At 41.7% G+C, this 19,880-nt stretch overlaps 1 protein-coding gene across 1 annotated transcript in view; it reads right to left on the reverse strand.

Annotated features, from left to right (window-relative positions):
* Positions 1-1,810: 1,810 nt before the first annotated feature.
* LOC149456373 (uncharacterized) overlaps positions 1,811-19,880 on the reverse strand; it is a 73,242-nt gene continuing 55,172 nt past the window's right edge. The window contains exon 2 of the mRNA XM_089684994.1: positions 1,811-4,872. The gene's annotated coding sequence lies outside the window, so the exon portion shown is untranslated. The remainder of the gene's footprint in view (positions 4,873-19,880) is intronic.

The following is a 19,880-nucleotide window of genomic DNA, read 5'->3' on the forward strand; positions in this document are numbered from 1 at the left end:
TTTTGTGCCCTTGCAGAACAATTTCATAAAAACTGATGTCTCTGCACTATGGTGTGCACGAGGCCTTAACTGATACATCTGCATGAGAAAAAGAGAAACATGTTCTTTTGAAAAACAGACTTACTGGCCAGATCACTAGATGATAAATCCTTGATTTTGGGTTTAATACTGCTTTAAACCTTTACGATTAATGTCTATAAACAAAATTATACTCTTTGGATGTGCAGTACGCATGTATGCCACCACTTTCCACCGCCTTGGTTGTGCTATGAGCAAGAAAAGCATAAAAACATAAAGTATGGAAAATTTTCATCATTCAGGGATGGTTTTAAGATACTTAAACCTGTCAGAGGTATTGAAAGGTAGTGAAAAATCACATTTACAGCTATTAAATCATTGTCATTGAGTCACTGAGATGTTATGCAGGACATATGTGTCTCGGTCATAGAAAAGCTTACTTTTTATGCAAGAAAATATAAGGCATTAGGGCTTCAATGTTGGCCGTTTAGCACAGGTGTATCTTAATGATCACTATATTTAATAAAAAGCTAAGAATGAATGGAAAGAATTTAAACTAAAAGAGGGGAAAAAAAGATACATCTTTCTAAATTAACAACAGCCCCAGATGTCCTTGTACAAACAATCCCAAATTAACTTAGCACAAGTGCTTTCTATAAAGTAGTTTTTGTTTTATGACATGAGTGGTCAGACAAATCCTGTGTCTAAATTTGGCCATTCTTGTATTTTTTTTTTCTTTTATTATTAATTACATATTATTTTTATTTTAAACAAACACATTTCAGCATTCCAAGTTCAGATAAATGATCTTTTCTACAAAGGAGCTGCACTTATGGTTGGTGATATTTTTGGGGGTGAAAGATATGTCAATTCTCTAAGCAAAGAGACAATTGTTTAAGTATCTGGTAAATAGAGGATTGTGCTAGAATATGAGTGTTTTGGTTCTGTGTTAACATTCCTGGCCGTGGCCTAATAATTTTTGAATCAGAGCAAAAAGTACACCCCAGAGCCATAAAAAGGCACATTTAATACTCGTAGTAAAGGACAGCTGTGTCTTGCCACCTACACAATGTGGAGGAAGACGGTTTTTCCCTAGGGCAATAAAAAAATCTCAAAGCGTTAATGTGGTCTTGGTAATGTGGTCTTAACTAGTTACAAATGTTTAGTGATGGCTAGTGATTCAGAAAAGAGATTTCATTGCTGTGATTGGCAGATTTCAGAATGCATTTCACAAAAAAAAATGCACATTTGGCTTTTATTATTATTTATTATTACAGGTATGTATACTAAGATCATATTTTTTAGCATGTACATTATATGGCTCTAAATAAATATCTGGTGTTGGGCTAAAGTGCAATCAAAATAATATACATATTATGCACAAACAATACACATATATATATATATATATATATATACAAATGTGAACAGTGAATAAAGTGCTCAATGGTAAACCAGTAACAAAAATGAAAGTGCAAAATAATTAGCATATATGTGACAGTCCCTATGGGGGTGTATACTGTATAACAGTCCCCTTTTGTGATGAATAGTCCCGACTCTTCGTTCCAACTTGAACATTGCACCACCATGATGACAAATTGGAGACTTACCAAATCCTTTGACCCCTTGACTATAGGGGGTCAACATACACCTTATTACAACACGTCCAATCCAGACTCATGTATCTCAAACCAGGCCACATGTATCATCAAAAGCCCTTCAGACCGCCCCGATCTCATGAAGTTGGCATATATTCATAAAAAAATAAAAGAAGTGCCTCTCATAGCGCAGATAGTTTGTATATCATTTATTAAAAAAAGAGAAACGCACTTACAAACATCATAAACATTCCAGCAATCATTAAAATCCTAAAACAGCAAGGAACAGCATAAACTACTCTCACTGACCACAGTTGGGCCTTCCTAAAGTTTGAGGGACAGTAAATTGGCCCTTTGTTTATAAAGTTTGGAGACCCCTGGTGTAGGCCACTCGAAAGACCCATATCTGTTGACATAATGACACACAAAATTTTCTAAAATCTCTATAGCGTGTTACCTGTACCCTTCATTGGAAACTCCTGAGCTCAATTATTTGGAGGGGTGTCTACATACTGTTGACCATATAGTGTATACTGCATTATATAATGGAACTCATTTACCAAAAAATAAGATAATCTTCATTGAGCTTAGTGACTAAATTGAAGCTGGGTTCACTTTCACTTGCAGTTTGAATGATTGAAGTGCACAATCTCTAAACCAGCTTTTCTTAACCTTTTTACCATGGAAGAACCATAGCAATAACTTTGGGTCTCAGGGAACCCCTGATAATTATTGCTATATCTGCTACATCTACGATACACAACTCAAGGAACACTGGCGTGAACAAATAAAGTCATAGCTAAATAATTTAATACCCAGAGCTGCTCTATAAAACAAGATTATTTTCAGTAATACTAATTTCAGTAATGTAATTAAAGGCAACAAATAATAATGGCTAGAAAAGAAATGCAGACAGTGAAATTTGTAGTATTCCCTCACATTTGTGGACCATGCAAAACTGTTACTTTACATTGATGGCCATTGAACAGTTCCCTTACGTTGGTGGTCAGTGAAAGGTCCCCAACATTTGCAGCCACTGGGGAACAACCTACTTAGATTGGGGGTCTGTGGGAGAAGGTCCACCTTATAATAATGATCATAGGGAGAGGGGCCTCATTACATTGGTGGTTTGTTGGAGAAGGTCCACCTTATAATAATGATCATTGGGAAGGGGACCTCATTACATTGGTGGTTTGTTGGTGAAGGTCCACCCTATATTAAATGATCATTGGGAGGGGGACCTCGTTACATTGGTGGTTTGTTGGAGAAGGTCCACCTTATATTAATTATCATTGGGAGAGGGACCTCATTACATTGGTGGTCTGTGTGAGAAGGTCCACCTTATATTAATGATCACTGGGAAAGGGAACTCATTACGTTGCTGTCTGTGTGTGAAGGTCCACCTTATATTGATGATCTTTGGGAAAGGGACCTCATACATCGGTGGTCTTTGGGAGAAGGTCCTCCTTACATTACTGATCTTTGGAAGAGGGGCCCCATTACATTTGTAACTCAGTTGGGAATAATGCCTTTTAAATTGGTGGTCAGTAGAAGGAATGCCCCCCTTAAGAATAGCTAAAAATATAATTGGTGTTAGTGGTTAATTATTTCTCAAGGAGCTCCCTGTCAGGTAAATTAGCTCCCGTATATGTTCTTCATCTGTGTATTTTAAATGTTTGCCTAGAATTCAGCTTTAATGCAGCCAAACAGGCTCTGTTGATACGTCTGATCCCAGACGTACCTATTGATATTTGAGAAACAGTCAAAAAGTGACCTCTTAGGCTGTTTTGTTTTTGGAAAGTAGGAAGGCACCACTAGTTTTACATGCTTGAGGAATAGAAATTGAAAGTTTCATAGCTTTTTATTTTTTACTGTTATAGAAAGACCTATAGCAAAAAGACAAAGGGCATAGGTGAAGGACCAATCTGCAGGGGGCGATTAGAACTTGACCAGAAACTGAAGAATTTACCACCCTCCCACCCTGCATTTTGGTAATTGTGCAGTTTTGAGGGTGTTTGAAGGATATACTTTGTAAAAAAAGTGGGTGGGGATTCATCTAAGTTATGGTAGGATGCTTTAATGAAGTTCAGTTATTTTGACCGAGGATCTATGTACAGATGAGTATCTTCTTCTATCTGGAGGATTAGCAAATAACATATTTTGGGCTGCTCCAGATATAATGTTCTGGTTGGATGTTTTGTTCTGGTTGGATGTTTTTCTTTCTAGTTCCTTTCAGAACCATTTTTTGTTATTTATTATTTTCTCTTTTTTATTGGTGGAATTTTTGCAATAAAGGGCTGTAATGGCTCTTAAGTTTCATTCCTGTGTGGTTTAAGTTGGTTCCAGGGAATACAAGTAGGGGTGGATATTGGCCTAGTGGTAATAGTGGCAGGTTCCCTCTGAAATACCCTAGTCATATACTGCTACACAGTATGTTATGATTTTAACTTATCTACCTTAAAATACCATTTTCTCTTAGATGAAATTAATTTCCTGTGCTCTCACTTAAGTGTTCTTTTCTGGCATAGCTGAGTAATGGCCACACTCCCATAGTAAATGTTTTCATTCCCACTTCTACTAATGAGGAAAAGACCAGGTCTGTTAGATTATAAAATACTGTAGGCATTGTGGTCAGATTCTGGTGCCTGCTGGATGCCAAGTCATATGTTGGCACAATGTGAAACTACTAGAGCAGGACAATGGAGACAAGGCTATAAAAATGAAGGTTTTTAGTACACTATCTATCTGAATAAGTATCTATTTCCCATGACTTCTATTGGACTTTTAGGAACTTTCAACCATTGTCAACCTGCTTTCCTTTACAAAGTAGATTAAACAGATCAAATCATATATATATATCATATATCATAATATTTTTAGCGAAATCGTGAAACGATCCAAATTATTAGTGCGAGGTTGCCTTGATCGCTTTTGCATTCGAAAAACTGTCAATACGTATAGGCAGAACATACTGTAATGTATGGATTCAATAAGAAGAAACTCAGCTCCAGTTTTCATAACTTGCGCCCCCCTGGTGTGATGAGATGTTTATTGCTGACCTCTCCAGTCCTGAGTAGCTGGTCTTGTTGATCCATCCAGCTTCCTGCAGTGTGGATACACATCATTCGCCCTGTAATGTAAACCTCTTCTGCCACTGCTTCTGCCCTCCTCTTCTTACATGGATATATGTTTCTCTGCTGTGATGACAGATAGTTTCTGCGTGTCCTTGTTAAACAAGTGTGCAAGAAGCTGGGCGCTGGAGGGGTAAACAGGCAGATGTTATTAGCCATGGTAGCATGTTTGACATGTTCCTGCCACACAGTAATTTTTCTATCTTGTTTTGAGTTGCAAAGCCATTTGTAATTGAATGTTAATAAAGTAAAACTTAATTAAACACCCAATGTTATAAAGGAGACCATTCTTTTTTTGCAGCAGCGTAGAAACTGGGTTAACCACTGTTACTGGACTGATCTTCTTATTCTTGGGAATGAACATGCTGGCAGTTTATGGCACAAGGCTCCAGCCAGAGATTGAATGCTGTGTCTGCCCACTGTCACAAACTACTAGTTATAATATTGTAGTCGTACCCCTGTAGGAGCCTGCAGTATTAAAGATCCCTTAGGTATTTTCCTGTAATTTCCCTGCAGTCAGGCACATAGTCACAGTCACTTATCTGGCTCAATGAACAGTCTAGGGGTTTCTGATTCTTAATTTGAGAGCTGCAACTTGGAATATTATTATTATTATCATTATACAGTATTTGTATAGCGCCAAAAGGTTTGCTCAGCGCTGTACATTATAGTGAGGGACAGTACATGAGACAATACAGTAACAAAACAATACACAAGGGGTTCGAGGGCCCTGCTTTTTCGAAGATAAGAGTAGGGTGACTGTGGGATACGCTTGTAAACTTTAGTAGCAATTTGAGGACACTGAACTTTCTTCTTTAGAGCTATAGGCCAAATCCTTGCACAAGTAAATGATGGACTGAGTTTTGTATTAGCAACTTAAGGATTTTAAGCTTCCTCTTCTGATCTGAGCATGGTCCTTTCACTAGCAATTAAATAGACTGAGCTCTTGAGGACACAAAACACAATGTCCACTTTGAACACAGCTGACTCTATTGCATAAGAGGGGTGGCAAAACAGTCTCTAGGATCTCTCTCACAAGTCTGTACTCACTGTTGTCACTGGATGATTGTTGCCTCATTTCAATATCTTCCAGACACTTTCTCCCAGTAATACCAAACTAGATCCTCAGACAAAAAGTTCCTCAGTCAGCTTCAACAACTTTCAATAAAGTAGGCCTCCCCAGCTAGCAGACACATGGTATGCTTCCTATGGGGCAAATAGCCCCCTGTGGTTGTGATCTCATCCTCAGGGACAAAACCTCTGTGCTCCAGGTCTCAGACTATTTATGTACATTCCCAGAAACTTTCTGTACAGTCTCCCACAGGGATTGACTGAGACAGTATAAAAATTCATGTTGCCCATTGACTTTGCTCCATATCTTTGTTCCATAATGACCCAGAAAGTTCTGGAGTGCAGAAGGAGCAGTCAAACCTGCAGCCTGTGAAACCCAGAACAGACCTAACTAATCACACACAGCCATACTGATTACAGTGAGCCTAGAACTAAACTTTCCTAACTAAATTTTCCTTACCTAGCACCTATCTTGGTGGTGCTACAATATATATGTCCTTTTAAAACTTTGCTGGCCTAAATAATTAATTCCTAACCTAAACCCTATAAAGAACACTTATCATCCACTCATTAACACTTAAAGAGACACTGCAATGTGACCTCCTTCCCTGTGCAGGTGCTTAGGCCTAGCAGCCAACCAATAGGCCAAGCACTGCTGCATGATCGGTAGTGACTTCACCACTCTACCTAGTCCCAAACAACACTGCAAAGAAGGAAGAAGCAGTGAGGAATCCTTGGCAAGGTGAGTATAAGGGGACTGAAGGGAGGGCCCTTTGCAAAGACATCCTCACCTTGCCTAACTCAAAGACATTAGTGTTGGATTTTTACTTTTTTTGTGATCCAATGGAAAATATTTTTTCCTTACTTCCCATCTTGTGAAAAATGTGGGGAGAGGGGGAGTTTGTAGGGGAGAGTCAGTTGGACAGGAAGACAGTAATATAAACATTGTTATAAATTATAACCCTTCCCTATTCTTCTAGAATGTGTTTTTGCCTATGTCACTAGTGGAGAGATTTTTCATCACTTCCTGTCCAGAAAACTAGAGAAAATCTCCCTAATAGCCAAGCAGGCAAATGCATATTTATAGTGATCTGTTCCGTAAGGCCCAACTCATCCAAACAATTTTTTTTAAGCTTTGGATTGCGTAACCGTTAGGAAGATTCACCTTAACTTCCTGCCCCAGTGCAGAGGGGTAAAAAGTACAGAAAGTTACGTAGTAAGTCTGGCTGAAAAAAAACAAGAGTCCATCCAGTTCAACCGTTAAAAAAAAAAAAAAAAAAAAAAAAGTTATAATCCTATTCCCACAGTTGATCCAGAGGAAGGCAAGAAACTCAGCAAAACATGATCCAATTTGCTCCTGCAGGGGAAAAAATTCCTTCCTGATCCCCTGAGAGGCATTGTATATTCCCTGGATCAGCTTTACCTATTATTAGTAACCAGTTATATTCTGTGTATCTAGGAAAGAATCCTGGCCTTTTTTAAAGCAATCTACTGAGCTGGCCAGAACCAACTCTTGAGGGAGTCTATTCCACATTTTCACAGCTCTTACTGTGAAGAAACCTTTCCGTGTTTGGAGATTAAATTTATTTTCCTCCAAACGTAAACACTGCCCCTTGTCCACTGAAGTGATGGAATATATCTTTTATGGGGAAAGAAACAGTGCCAAAAGCACACAGTTTTTTAACCCCTAGACAACGAGCGCATGCAAATATGGGCCTTGATGCCGAGTGGCCGCATATTTGTGTACCATTTGAAAATACATGTGCTGAGAGTGCGTGTGCTGCGCGCTTCCAGAACATATGGCCGTGACTTACGGAAAGGTCCCGATCTTCCCTTGTGATCAGGACCTTTTCCAATCATGTGACCGCCGTGACAGCGAATCACGGAGGTCAATGACCCTAAAACCCCGCCCCACCTCCCGGCTTCTGAAACTCTTAAAGGGCCAGGAGGCGCCGGCACAAAGGGGTTCATAAAGTAAACCAAGAAGGAAGCTGTCACTCCCCCACAATCAATTGCAGTCAAGACATGCCGAGCCCTAAAGATGGAACTACACATAGGGGAGGGGATGCTTGTGATATGATTGATCCATATGGCCATATTATGCCAATGATATCACAAGCATCCCTACTTGTTTGTGTATGTACAGCTACGAGATGGAGAAATGCAGTGTCTGCTGCTGATTGGGTGTCAGAGGGCATGAGTAACAGCTACCTTTTGGGTTCCATCCAAACCAAAGCTGAACTAAACTCATACTTATCCCTGCTTTTGAGGTCTTCCTGTAGCAAGGACACCTGAATCCTCCTATTTCTCATCCTGAAGACATCGGAGCAGGAAGTGAGATGCAATTTCCCTATTGCCCGTTTCACATGGGCTTCAGCTTGTGTAAAAGAAGTGTGAACAGCAAACTTTGACAAAGCTTTCAGCAAGCTTTGTTGAAGCTTTTAAAGAACCATTCAGCTCCAGTTTGTAAATGTTGAACACAGATCCTAATGGGAGTGTTGATTGCCACATTAAGCAAGCTGCTAGCAGACTTCAGCAAGTGCTGAAGTCTGCTAGTAGCTTGTTTAAAGTGGTCAGCACTCCCATTAGGATCTGTGTTCAACATTTACAAACTGGAGTGGAATGGTACTTGGTAAAACCTTGCTGAAAGTTCATCAAATGCTTTGCTGTATACAAGCTGAAGCCCATGTGAAACAGGCCTAATAAAGGACAGAAGCAGCAATAAAAGACTTGAAGAAAAGCAGACTCAGCAGTGGGAACAGCAAGTCATGACAAAGTATTTGCAGAACTTTCAGCAAGCTTTGTTGAAGCTTGTAAAGTACCGCTCAGCTCCAGTTTGTAAATGTTGAACACAGATCCTAATGGGAGTGTTGATTGCCATTAGTGATGGGTTCGAACCTAACGAACGTTCAAATGCGAACTGCGAACTCAATGCAAGTCTATGGAACCTGAACTTGTAAATTCAAAAGTGCCCATTTTGAAGGCTTATATGCAAGTTATTGGCCATAAAAGGAGCACAGGGACTCGGATACTGCCCTGAGAGACATGAATCAGTGAAAAAAAAATGTCAAGAAGTACCATTTCTATAGGGGCAGTCATTTTTCATTGCTTAAAGTAAAAAAGGAAAAAAAAAGAAAAATTCCTTTAAATATCATGTCTCGTGGATCCTCTTAAACTATCTGCAAAGTTGCACATCTGTACAATGTATAGAATTTAAAAAAAAATTATATTTTTATTTTAAAAACTCCCCCCCAATCCATACCAGACTGTTTAGGTCTGGTAGGCAGGTTAGGAGGGACCCCACAGCAAAAAATTAAAAAAAAGTACACTTTAGGCCTGGTAGGACTTTTAAGGGGAATCCCACCTCCCAAAGATGGGGGGCAAAGGTGCATAGGGTTCCACCTAAAAGCCATACCAGGCCCTTTAGGCCTGGTAGGACTTTTAAGGGGAACCCCACCCCCCAAAAATGGGGGGGGAAAGCGTGGTGGTCCCCCATAAATTCCTACCAAACCCTTGATCTGAGCACAGGCCTAGCAGGACAGGAAAGGGTCCTGGCCTGGTGGTTGTGGGAGTCTGTGGGCAGGGAAGCTCATTAGCATCAGGGTACCCATTTAAATAAGCAGGCACCCTGATGCTACCCCCCCTTGTAAATGAGTAAGGGGTACCCCTACCCATTGACCAAAGGGTTAAATTTAGAAAAAATAAAGATGCCAGACTTTTGAAAAATTATTTTAATTGAACAAAAAAAAAAAAAAAAGCTAAAAAAATGGTTCCATTGTTGTAATCCATCGTCAGTCACGGCGCCCAGCGTTGTCCCGACAGGGCTGACTCGCTGGAATAAAGAAAAAAAACTGGATGCCTGCCGACCCGTCCACACCCGCCGCAATATGAAAAGTCTGATAGTAGTTCAGTGGTCACATGTAAACAAATGGGCGGAGCTAGCGGTGATGAGTTGTTTTACTGTGACTTTGGACAATCATGGCTCTCATTGTGCATTGTGCTGTGATTGGCCAAAGCATTGCACCTGACCTGTGGGCATATGCATTGCTTTGGTCAGTCATGGCACTCACAATGCACTGAGAGAGTGCCATCCAATGTTGGGCGCTTGGTTGGCAAACAGCCCATCAAATGCCCTTACCGTTCGTGTGTTTGGCAAATCAAACATTGAATCGAACATCGAGCCCAACACTAATTGTCACATTAAGCAAGCTGCTAGCAGACTTCAGCAAGCTTTCAACAAACTTCAGGAAGTGCTGAAGCCTGCGAGTAACTTGTAAGTGTTGAACACAGATCATATTGGGAGTGCTGATTGCCACTTTGTATTTCAATGATTTTTATTAGTTTATAAACATTAAAAAAAAAATAGGAGCAACAAGACACGCCCACGAAGAGGCCATCAATTGCACATAAAAAAATAAAGAAAACAGTGCTCTAACACCAACAGAGCAAAAGGTGCGTCCACGCAGGGGCTATCGATGGCGCTGATTGCCACTTTAAGCAAGTTGCTAGCAGCCATCAGCAAGAATTCAACAAACTTCAAGAATTGCTGAAGCCTGCTAGCAGCTTGCTTAAGGTTGCAATCAGCACTCATATTAGGATCTGTGCTCAACATTTACAAACTGGAGCTGAATGGTACTTAAAAAGCTTCGACAAAATTTGCAAAAGGCTCTGCCAATGCTTTTTCAAACCTTGCTGTTCACACTGCTCTTAAATAAGCTGAAGCCTGTGTGAAACAGGCCTTACCCACTCAATAGAACCAACCAAACAAAAGAGTTTGGGCTGAAATTGTTCTTTAATACTTAAAGCAGACTTGTTCTGAAAGAAACAAAGACTGTCGTCTGATATCTCATTGTGTAAATGCTAGCTGCCTGTCTGTCATACAGATCCTCTCACTTTAATTCACTAACCTATAATGAGCATGCCAATAAATCTTAAATTAATTAGTTACTGCCACTGGCTACCAATGATTCAGGGACGGGGTTATTTACTTACACTTACTGCTATTATTTCTGGAGCAGATTACATTTGGCACCTAATCTGTTACACTTGATTCTAAATTCATGGATTTTAATGGTGATAATATGAGAAAGAATACACCATGTCAATTTTACGTGTGTCATATATTCAAGTATATAAATTCTGTAGGCCCCTTTTAATTGAAAGTGGTTATAAACCCTTACAAATACCCAATGAAGTGACTGGCCTCAGGTGATAAACAGAACTGAAATAAATCCTCCTACATAAATTGTACCTTCAGCCCTGGCCAAAAGTTTTGAGAATGACACAAATAATAATTTACCTGCAAGGAAACACGTGCAACGAATTCACAGGCAAGGATATTGCTGCTATTAAGATTGCATCTAAATCAACCATTTACTGGATCATCAAGAACTTCAAGAGAGAGGTTCAAATGTTGTGAAGAAGGCTTCAGGGCACCCAAAAAAGTCCAGCAAGCACCAGAACTGTCTCTTAAAGTTGAATCAGCTGCGGGATTGGGGCACCACCAGTGCAGAGCTTGCTCAGTAATGGCAGCAGGCAGGTGTGAGTATATCGGCACGCACAGTGAGGTGAAGACTTTTGGAGGATGGCCTGGTGTCAAGAAGGGCAGCAAAGAAGCCACTTCTCTCCAGGAAAAACATCAGGGACAGACTGATATTCTGCAAAAAGGTACAGGGATTGGACTGCTGAGGACTGGAGTAAAGTCCTTATCTTTGATGAATCCCCTTTCCGATGATTTGGGGCATCTGGAAAAAACCTTGTCCGGAGAAGAAAAGGTGAGTGCTACCACCAGTCCTGTGTCATGCCAATAGTAAAGCATACTGAAACCATTCATGTGTGGGGTTGCTTCTTAGCCAAGGGAGGCTCACACACCCATGAATAAAGAATGGTACAAAAACATCCTTCCAGAGCAACTTCTCCCAACCATCCAAGAACAGTTTGGTGACGAACAATGACTTTTCCAGCATGATAGAGCACCTTGCCATAAGGCAAAAGTGATAACTAAATGGCCTGGGGAACAAAACTTTGAAATTTTGGGTCCATGGCCAGAAAACTCCCCAGACCTTAATCCCTTTGAGAACTTGTGGTCAATCCTCAAGAGGCGAGTGAACAAAAACCCCCCACAAATTCTGACAGACTCCAAGCATTGATTATGCAAGAATGGGCTGCCATCCGTCAGGAGGTGGCCCAGAAGTTGATTGACAGCATGCCAGGGCGAATTGCAGAGGTCTTGGAAAAAAAAGGGTCAACACTGCAAATATTTATACAGAAATCCCCCTGCGCTCCACAGAACCTAGTGAGTTAGCTGCTATCACCTAATTCTCTATACCGCAAGATATGTAAAACAAAAATAATATAAGTAGTGAAGCGCTCAACTTAAATAATCAAAAACTAGTGCAATATCCCCATATATAAATATTACATCCCTAGTGGTATAATGATACCCAAATGATAACTCTTAAGCTATGCAGATATACAAATAATAATAATATAAATAATAATGAATGAAAAACTAGTGCAATATCTTCATATATACATAATATATCCCTGGTGATATAGTGATAAACAACTAATATCTCTTAGACCGTGCAAAAGTGATACTAAAATACAATTAATAATACCAATTTACATAAAATATTAATTACAATAAATTAAATAGTGATGCCACACTGTGCAAAATTATAGAAAAGTGTTCAAATAATCTCACTCCATGCTACAATAGTGCTCTTCGTGAAAATCTTGACGTGACTCCCCTCAATAGCAGAAATGCCCCCTCACCTTCCACATTCGACCCTTGCGGGTCACAGAGCTTTTTATATATATATCTCTGCCAGATATTAATCTCCTCCACTGCCTCCACCGACCTTGATCCTCCTCCAGGCAGTAAGTAACACTCCAATTACTCCCCTCATACAACGAATTCTGTCAGATAATATCCTCCTCCACTGCCACCACCGACCAAGATCCTCCTCCAGGCAGTAAGTAATACTCCAATACCCCTCACACAATGGACTCAGACACAGAGCGCCTACTCCAATTAATTCTTTAAAACTTTAGCAGCATTGCTAACAGTCCTGTACACACTGTTGAGTTTGCTTTGCTTTAGGAAATTATACTCATGTGGCTTTCATTGTGCTTTGCAGCATCTCAAAGTCTCTATAGAATTCTTCTATAGAGTTCTTCTATAGAGACTTTGAGATGCTGCAAAGCACAATGAAAGCCACATGAGTATAATTTCCTAAAGCAAAGCAAACTCAACAGTGTGTACAGGACTGTTAGCAATGCTGCTAAAGTTTTAAAGAATTAATTGGAGTAGGCGCTCTGTGTCTGAGTCCATTGTGTGAGGGGTATTGGAGTATTACTTACTGCCTGGAGGAGGATCTTGGTCGGTGGTGGCAGTGGAGGAGGATATTATCTGGCAGAATTCGTTGTATGAGGGGAGTAATTGGAGTGTTACTTACTGCCTGGAGGAGGATCAAGGTCGGTGGAGGCAGTGGAGGAGATTAATATCTGGCAGAGATATATATATAAAAAGCTCTGTGACCCGCAAGGGTCGAATGTGGAAGGTGAGGGGGCATTTCTGCTATTGAGGGGAGTCACGTCAAGATTTTCACGAAGAGCACTATTGTAGCATGGAGTGACATTATTTGAACACTTTTCTATAATTTTGCACAGTGTGGCATCACTATTTAATTTATTGTAATTAATATTTTATGTAAATTGGTATTATTAATTGTATTTTAGTATCACTTTTGCACGGTCTAAGAGATATTAGTTGTTTATCACTATATCACCAGGGATATATTATGTATATATGAAGATATTGCACTAGTTTTTCATTCATTATTATTTATATTATTATTATTTGTATATCTGCATAGCTTAAGAGTTATCATTTGGGTATCATTATACCACTAGGGATGTAATATTTATATATGGGGATATTGCACTAGTTTTTGATTATTTAAGTTAAGCGCTTCACTACTTATATTATTTTTGTTTTACATAACACTGCAAATATTGACTCTTTGCATAAACTTAATGTAATTGTCAATAAAAGCCTTTGACACTTATGATATGCTTGTAATTATACTTCAGTATACCACAGTACCATCTGACGAAAGGATCTAAAAACACTGAAGCATTCGACTTTGTGAAAAATGACATTTGTGTCATTCTCAAAACTTCTGGCCAGAAATGTAATTATCTGCAGCCATCTCTTCTCTACAGTAATTCAAAGTACAGAATTTATACAGTTTGTCGGAGCTTTCAAAAAGCAGGGGGCTGGGAGCTGAAGTTACACTCTGCAGTGCTCAGTGAGAGCTGATTGGAGGGCAGGGACACCCCCCTTCACACACCACACAGGAGCAGAGCTGAGGCTGTCAATCACAGGCTGTGTGCTCACCCTTATACCTCTTGGTGTCAGGAAAACTTGTCAGAAGTGACTCATATAGAGAGCAAAGAAAGGAGGCAGCAAACAGAGATGACACTTAGTACTCTGGATCGAGACAGTACACATATTAAGGGATATGCTTTGTTCATATTTCATGTCAGAGGTTTACAACCACTTTAAGGGATAGCTCACACTAAATGCAGTTCAGTGCACTTTTGTTTTGCAACAAAAATGCATGCACAGTGCTTTCCATGTATTCCAATGGCCCTGGTTCTGTTCTGTCCCCACATGAAGGCGAATGAAGGTATATCTAATAATGGCTGTGTAACTTCCTACCTTCGTATCCAAGCAGTGGAGCAGACCGGACCGGCAGATGTTCAGGTTAGATGGATCCAAACGTATACACGGGAATGAAATCAGCGTGGGTTTATTTGGTCCAAAATACAGCGACAAACAGTGATACAATACTGTAAGGTAGTAGAGGTATTGATGCTGTCCTGCGATATCTTTCCTGAGGCTAACTGCTGGTCAAAAACTGATGCCTTCACAAGCCCAGGGTATTGAATGTCCTGTCACACAGCTATATAGCAGATAAAATGGCTGCAGGAAGTGACCAGAACCAAGGCTTGCCTAAAACCACACCCAGCAGAGAAAACACTTACTAGCTATAACAAAGGCATGCAGCATGCAAATTCTGGCCATCAGATGGCAGCAACAGATCAAGACATAGAAACAACATGGTGAAATAAGAATTGGTGATACAATGCACAGTTAAATAACAAATATGAGGAGAACAGCACACTCCCCGTCTGAAATTCCATAAGGGATTTCACTATGACGAATGTCCATAAAATATAAAACAACCTGTAACAAAGAACATGTTAGAATGCAATAAACGTAACAATATAGTAGATTCCGAGTTGGAATAGAGAAGAACCACAAAGTTCAAGTTTAGTAGAGTTCACCCAGCAGGAATGTTCTCGATGGGTAGTATCAAAATGAGTTCGTTAATTGGCCTTGCGAACATTTTAAGCTCACCCTTCCTGAAGATCTTTAACTCCACTTTACGGACCTTGCCATCCTTGCTAGGAAGAACCTTTGTAATTAGTCCCATAGGCCAGTCAGTCTGTACGATTTGTTGCTCCTTCATCAACACGAGGTCACCTTCTTTTAGGTTTGGTTTGTGGTAGTGTCGGATCAGCAAGACGGTGATATGGTGTTTGCTGGGAATGATGAGAGGATTTTGTTCTGCAACTCTTAGGTGGGCTTGATTCAAACGACCACCAACTCTGAGCAAGCCAAAACTGTCAATAACTGGATTTAAGTTGGCAAGAGGGCTTTTTATTGGAATCTGCTGTTTGTTGTATAAGCACTTCCATTCTACATTGAATTTCTCTTGTTGGACGTGACGTATTATGAGGGACTCACTATGAGAGATGTTCTCCGCAGAGAAGGGTTTATGGCAGACGTGCCAACCGTGACAATCCTTATCTTTGTGAGTATTGTGATAACATTCCGCAATGTGCACTAACCTTGCGATAGTCCTGACGAGTCTCATCCAACTGGAGAAATGTTCAAAGCGCTGGCTACCGAGGCTGGAGATTTGCTTTGTTCCAGTGACCAATACACTGACTTCAGCGCGGATTTCTGGATCATTATCCGGATCCTGGATGCTGAAAACTTCCTGTACACAATCGTCCGCCTGTTTTAGCAGAAACTCCGGACCTGTAAGCCAAGTAGAGTTAGTAAAGGAACCTACAGACATAGGTCTAGTGGCATGATCTGCTGGATTAAGTTCGGATGGTACATAGTACCATTGTTCAGGTTTGGAGGACCTCCTGATTCTCTCTATGCGGTTACTGACGTAAACATAAAATCGTCTCGTCTGATTGTAGATGTAACCTAATACGACCTTACTGTCCGTGTAATACTGAACTTCATCTATGTTGACACCTAGTTCTTCTTGTATGAAGTCTGCAATCTCCACTGCTAATACAGTCCCACAGAGTTCAAGTCTGGGAATAGTATGATCAGGCTTGGGGGCTAACTTAGCCTTACCAAAGACGAATCCAACGTGATTTTGCTTGTTGGGTTCTGTGACCTTCAGATAGGCGACCGCTGCTATGGCCTCTGTGGAGGCGTCCGAGAACACGTGGAGTTCCTTCTTTACGCTAGAAGTAAGTGAGGTTTTAATATAGCATCTTGGGATGTGGATCTCATCCAAAGCACACAAGGATCGCTTCCAGGCTTCCCATTTTTGCTCTTTATCGGAGGGAAGTGGGGTATCCCAATCCTTGATGGTTTCAGAAAGTTGTCTCAGTAGGGATTTACCTTGTATGACGATGGGCGCTACAAATCCCAGCGGATCAAATAGGCTGTTTACCACTGATAGGACACCACGTTTTGTGAATGGCTTGTCTGCACAACTTATTTGAAAACCAAAGGAGTCAGCCGAGAGATCCCATCTGAGGCCCAAGCTCCTCTGCACAGGTGGACTGTCCAGTCCCAGGTTAATGTCTTTGAATCCAGGTGCATGATCACCTCGCTCGAAGGCTCTCATTACGGTTAGGCTGTTTGAAGCAATTTTGTGTAGTCTAAGGTTAGCTTGGTACAACACATTTTGAGTCCTTTTGAGCAGATCGATAGCCGCTTCTTCAGTTGGCAGCGATTTGAGCCCATCATCCACGTAAAAGTCTTTTTCCACAAAGTCTTTGGCATCTGTACCATACTCAGATTCCCCCTCTATTGCAGTTCTCCGAAGCCCGTAAGTCGCTACGGCTGGTGAAGGGCTGTTTCCAAACACATGTACCCTCATACGATACTCCATCATCTCTGCGTTGGTGTCATTGTCCTTGTACCACAGAAACCTGAGGAAATTCCGGTGGTCCTCTCGGACTACAAAACAATGGAACATATGTTCAATGTCAGCAGTGATGGCGACAAGCTCTTTCCTGAATCTCATCAGCACTCCGACTAGGTTATTAGTCAGATTAGGACCTGTGAGAAGAATATCGTTAAGAGATACACCTTGATGTTTGGCGCTTGAATCAAAGACAACCCTAATTTGATTAGGTTTTCGTGGATGATATACTCCGAATGAAGGCAAGTACCAGCACTCGTCGTTCTTCCTTAAGGATGGAGCTGGTTCTGCATGGTTGTTACGGAATATTTTATCCATAAAGGCAACGATGTGTTCTCTCATTTCAGGCTTGCTGTTCATGGTACGCTGAAGAGAGTTAAATCTAGACAGAGCTTGTTCCCGGTTGTTCGGGAGTCTTACCCTGGTAGCTCGGAAGGGTAATGGAGAAACCCAGTGATTGGTTTCGTCTTTAAAGAACTCACTGTCCATTATCTTGACAAATTCTCTGTCCTCTACTGACAAGGCTACTTTATCGTCGTCCTTGGTTGTATGAAAGACTGATCTCCCCAAGTTGTCGGCAAAGAGGGGAGTAATGACGTCAGGTGGTTGTATGAGGCCTGGAGACTTCTCCTTCACCTCATAGTGATGAGGACACGGCTTAATGCAAGTTGTGCGTCCATCTGCACGCACGTACGTTTTGAAAGAGTCAATTCCTGGTTGATCTAAGCATACATTTCCTATGATTACCCATCCCAAGTCCAGTCTCTGGGCGTATGGTGCATAGTCAGGACCATTACACTGTTGACGCACCTTGTGTACCCTTAGATTGTCTCTGCCGAGCAGGAGTAGAATCTCGGCGTTGATGTCCATAGGTGGGATAACGTTGGCTAGGTGCCTTAGGTGAGGTTGGTGAACTGCAGCTTCTGGGGTAGGAATCTCATCCCTATGGTTGGGTATTTGATCGCATTCGATCAGCGTCGGTAAGGGTATTTCCGTATCCCCACTGACTGGAGAAGCGATGAATCCTTGTGCCCTTCTGCCGCTAGTCTCTATGCGGCCCGAGCAGGTGTTTAAGGTATAGGGTTCGGATGGTCCCTTTATTCCAAAGAATTTAGGACCTGCTAGGGACCGGTTGCTTTGGTCGTCGATGATGGCATACATTTTTACTGCCTTTTCTGGTAGTCCCTCTGGGTAGACCTTGATTAGGCATATTCGGGCACAACATTTCTCACACTGGCCCTCCCCACATACATCCAAGCATGAGCAGGAAACAGCAGTCGCTGCATTAGCGTAATTTTGGGGCTCCCCGCCATGACTTGGAGCAGGACTGGTGGTGACGGCAGTGGGTGAATCTCTGGAGAGTGGGATTGGGTGCATAGCTGAGGCATGTCTTTCACTATGACACTCCTCACACTTGATGACAGATTTACAGTCCTTAGCCATGTGCTCCAATGAAGCGCAGCATCTGAAACATACCCCGAGGTCGGTGAGGATTTTCTTGCGCTCCAGTATGGTTTTGAATCTAAACCCTCTACATTTGTTCAGAGAGTGTGGTTTTTTATGAATGGGACATTCACGATTGAAGGTCTTATCTCCTGATGAGGTGGTGTACTGTTTACCCGTGGGTACTGCAGGAGATGGTAGGTTAGTCTTTCTAACACTCACGCTGCTCTTGAAGTCTCTGTGTTTATGCATGATGCTTTCATACCTTGACGATGATGTTGCTGAAGCTGTAGTGTTGAACTCCAGGAAGTCGAGGCTGGGGTCATTCCTCATCTGGGACTGTTCATCGATAAATCTACAGAAGTGAATAAATGGGGGAAAGGTGATGTCATGCTCTCTTTTGTACCTTGAGACTGATGCCGCCCACTTTTCTTGCAGACTGTATGGTAGCTTCACGACAATTGGGTTCACTCCATGAGCTGTATCCAGGTAGCAAAGCCCAGACAGACGAGGGTCACCCTTGGCAAGCTCCAGTTCCATGAGCAGATCACTTAAATCCTGAAGCTTCTGGACATCCTTGAGATTGATCCTTGGAACGTTCTGCAGTCTCTTGAATAGGGCCTTCTCTATTGCTTCTGCACTGCCGAAGGTACGTTCGAGTCTCTGCCAGGCGACAGCAAGACCTGCTTCTGCTTGTCCCACATAGACAGTTCTGAGGCTCTTGACACGATTTGTGGAGCCTGGGCCCAGCCATTTGATCAAGAGGTCAAACTCCTGCTCTGCGGTTAGGTTGAGGTTAGCGATGGCGGCCTTGAAGGTTGCCTTCCAAGCTCTGTAGCTCTCTGCACGGTCATCAAATTTTGAGAGACTGGTGTTGGTTAGCTCTCTGCTCACCATAAACCTGGCAAACTCAGACATATCTGATTTCTCACTGTTTGTTGCCATGACGACTTGTGATGCCCCTGGGGCGTATTGGCTGCCTGGTGTGAAGGGGTGAGATGCTTCCGGGTAGAATGATGTAGCTGCAGGGTTAAGCTTTCGTTTAGCCTCTGTATATTGTGATGACTGCTGCTTGAGCTGTGGAGGTAGGCCAGAAAACGCCTGATAGCGATCTTTCTGTAACAATCGTCCTTGAGAGGGCACTTCCGGGTAACGGTTATTAGGTTGCTCGGGTGCTGTGGGTGGCACTGGTACCGCAGGTAGAGCTGACTTGGAGGTTTCAGTGTTCTCGGCTTGGACGGTACTGCAAACTGGGGGTGGCGCAGATAACTGATTCAGTACATAGTCACTGGTGCGATCAACTGGATCATCTATCTCCTGTGGTAGCGAGCAGACTGGATCAAGACCTTGGCTCAATGCTTGCTCAA

The sequence above is a fragment of the Staurois parvus genome, unplaced genomic scaffold, assembly GCF_062004578.1.
Source record: "Staurois parvus isolate SC_StPar_1 unplaced genomic scaffold, SC_StPar_1.0 ptg000362l, whole genome shotgun sequence".
Classification (NCBI taxonomy): Eukaryota; Metazoa; Chordata; class Amphibia; order Anura; family Ranidae; genus Staurois; species Staurois parvus.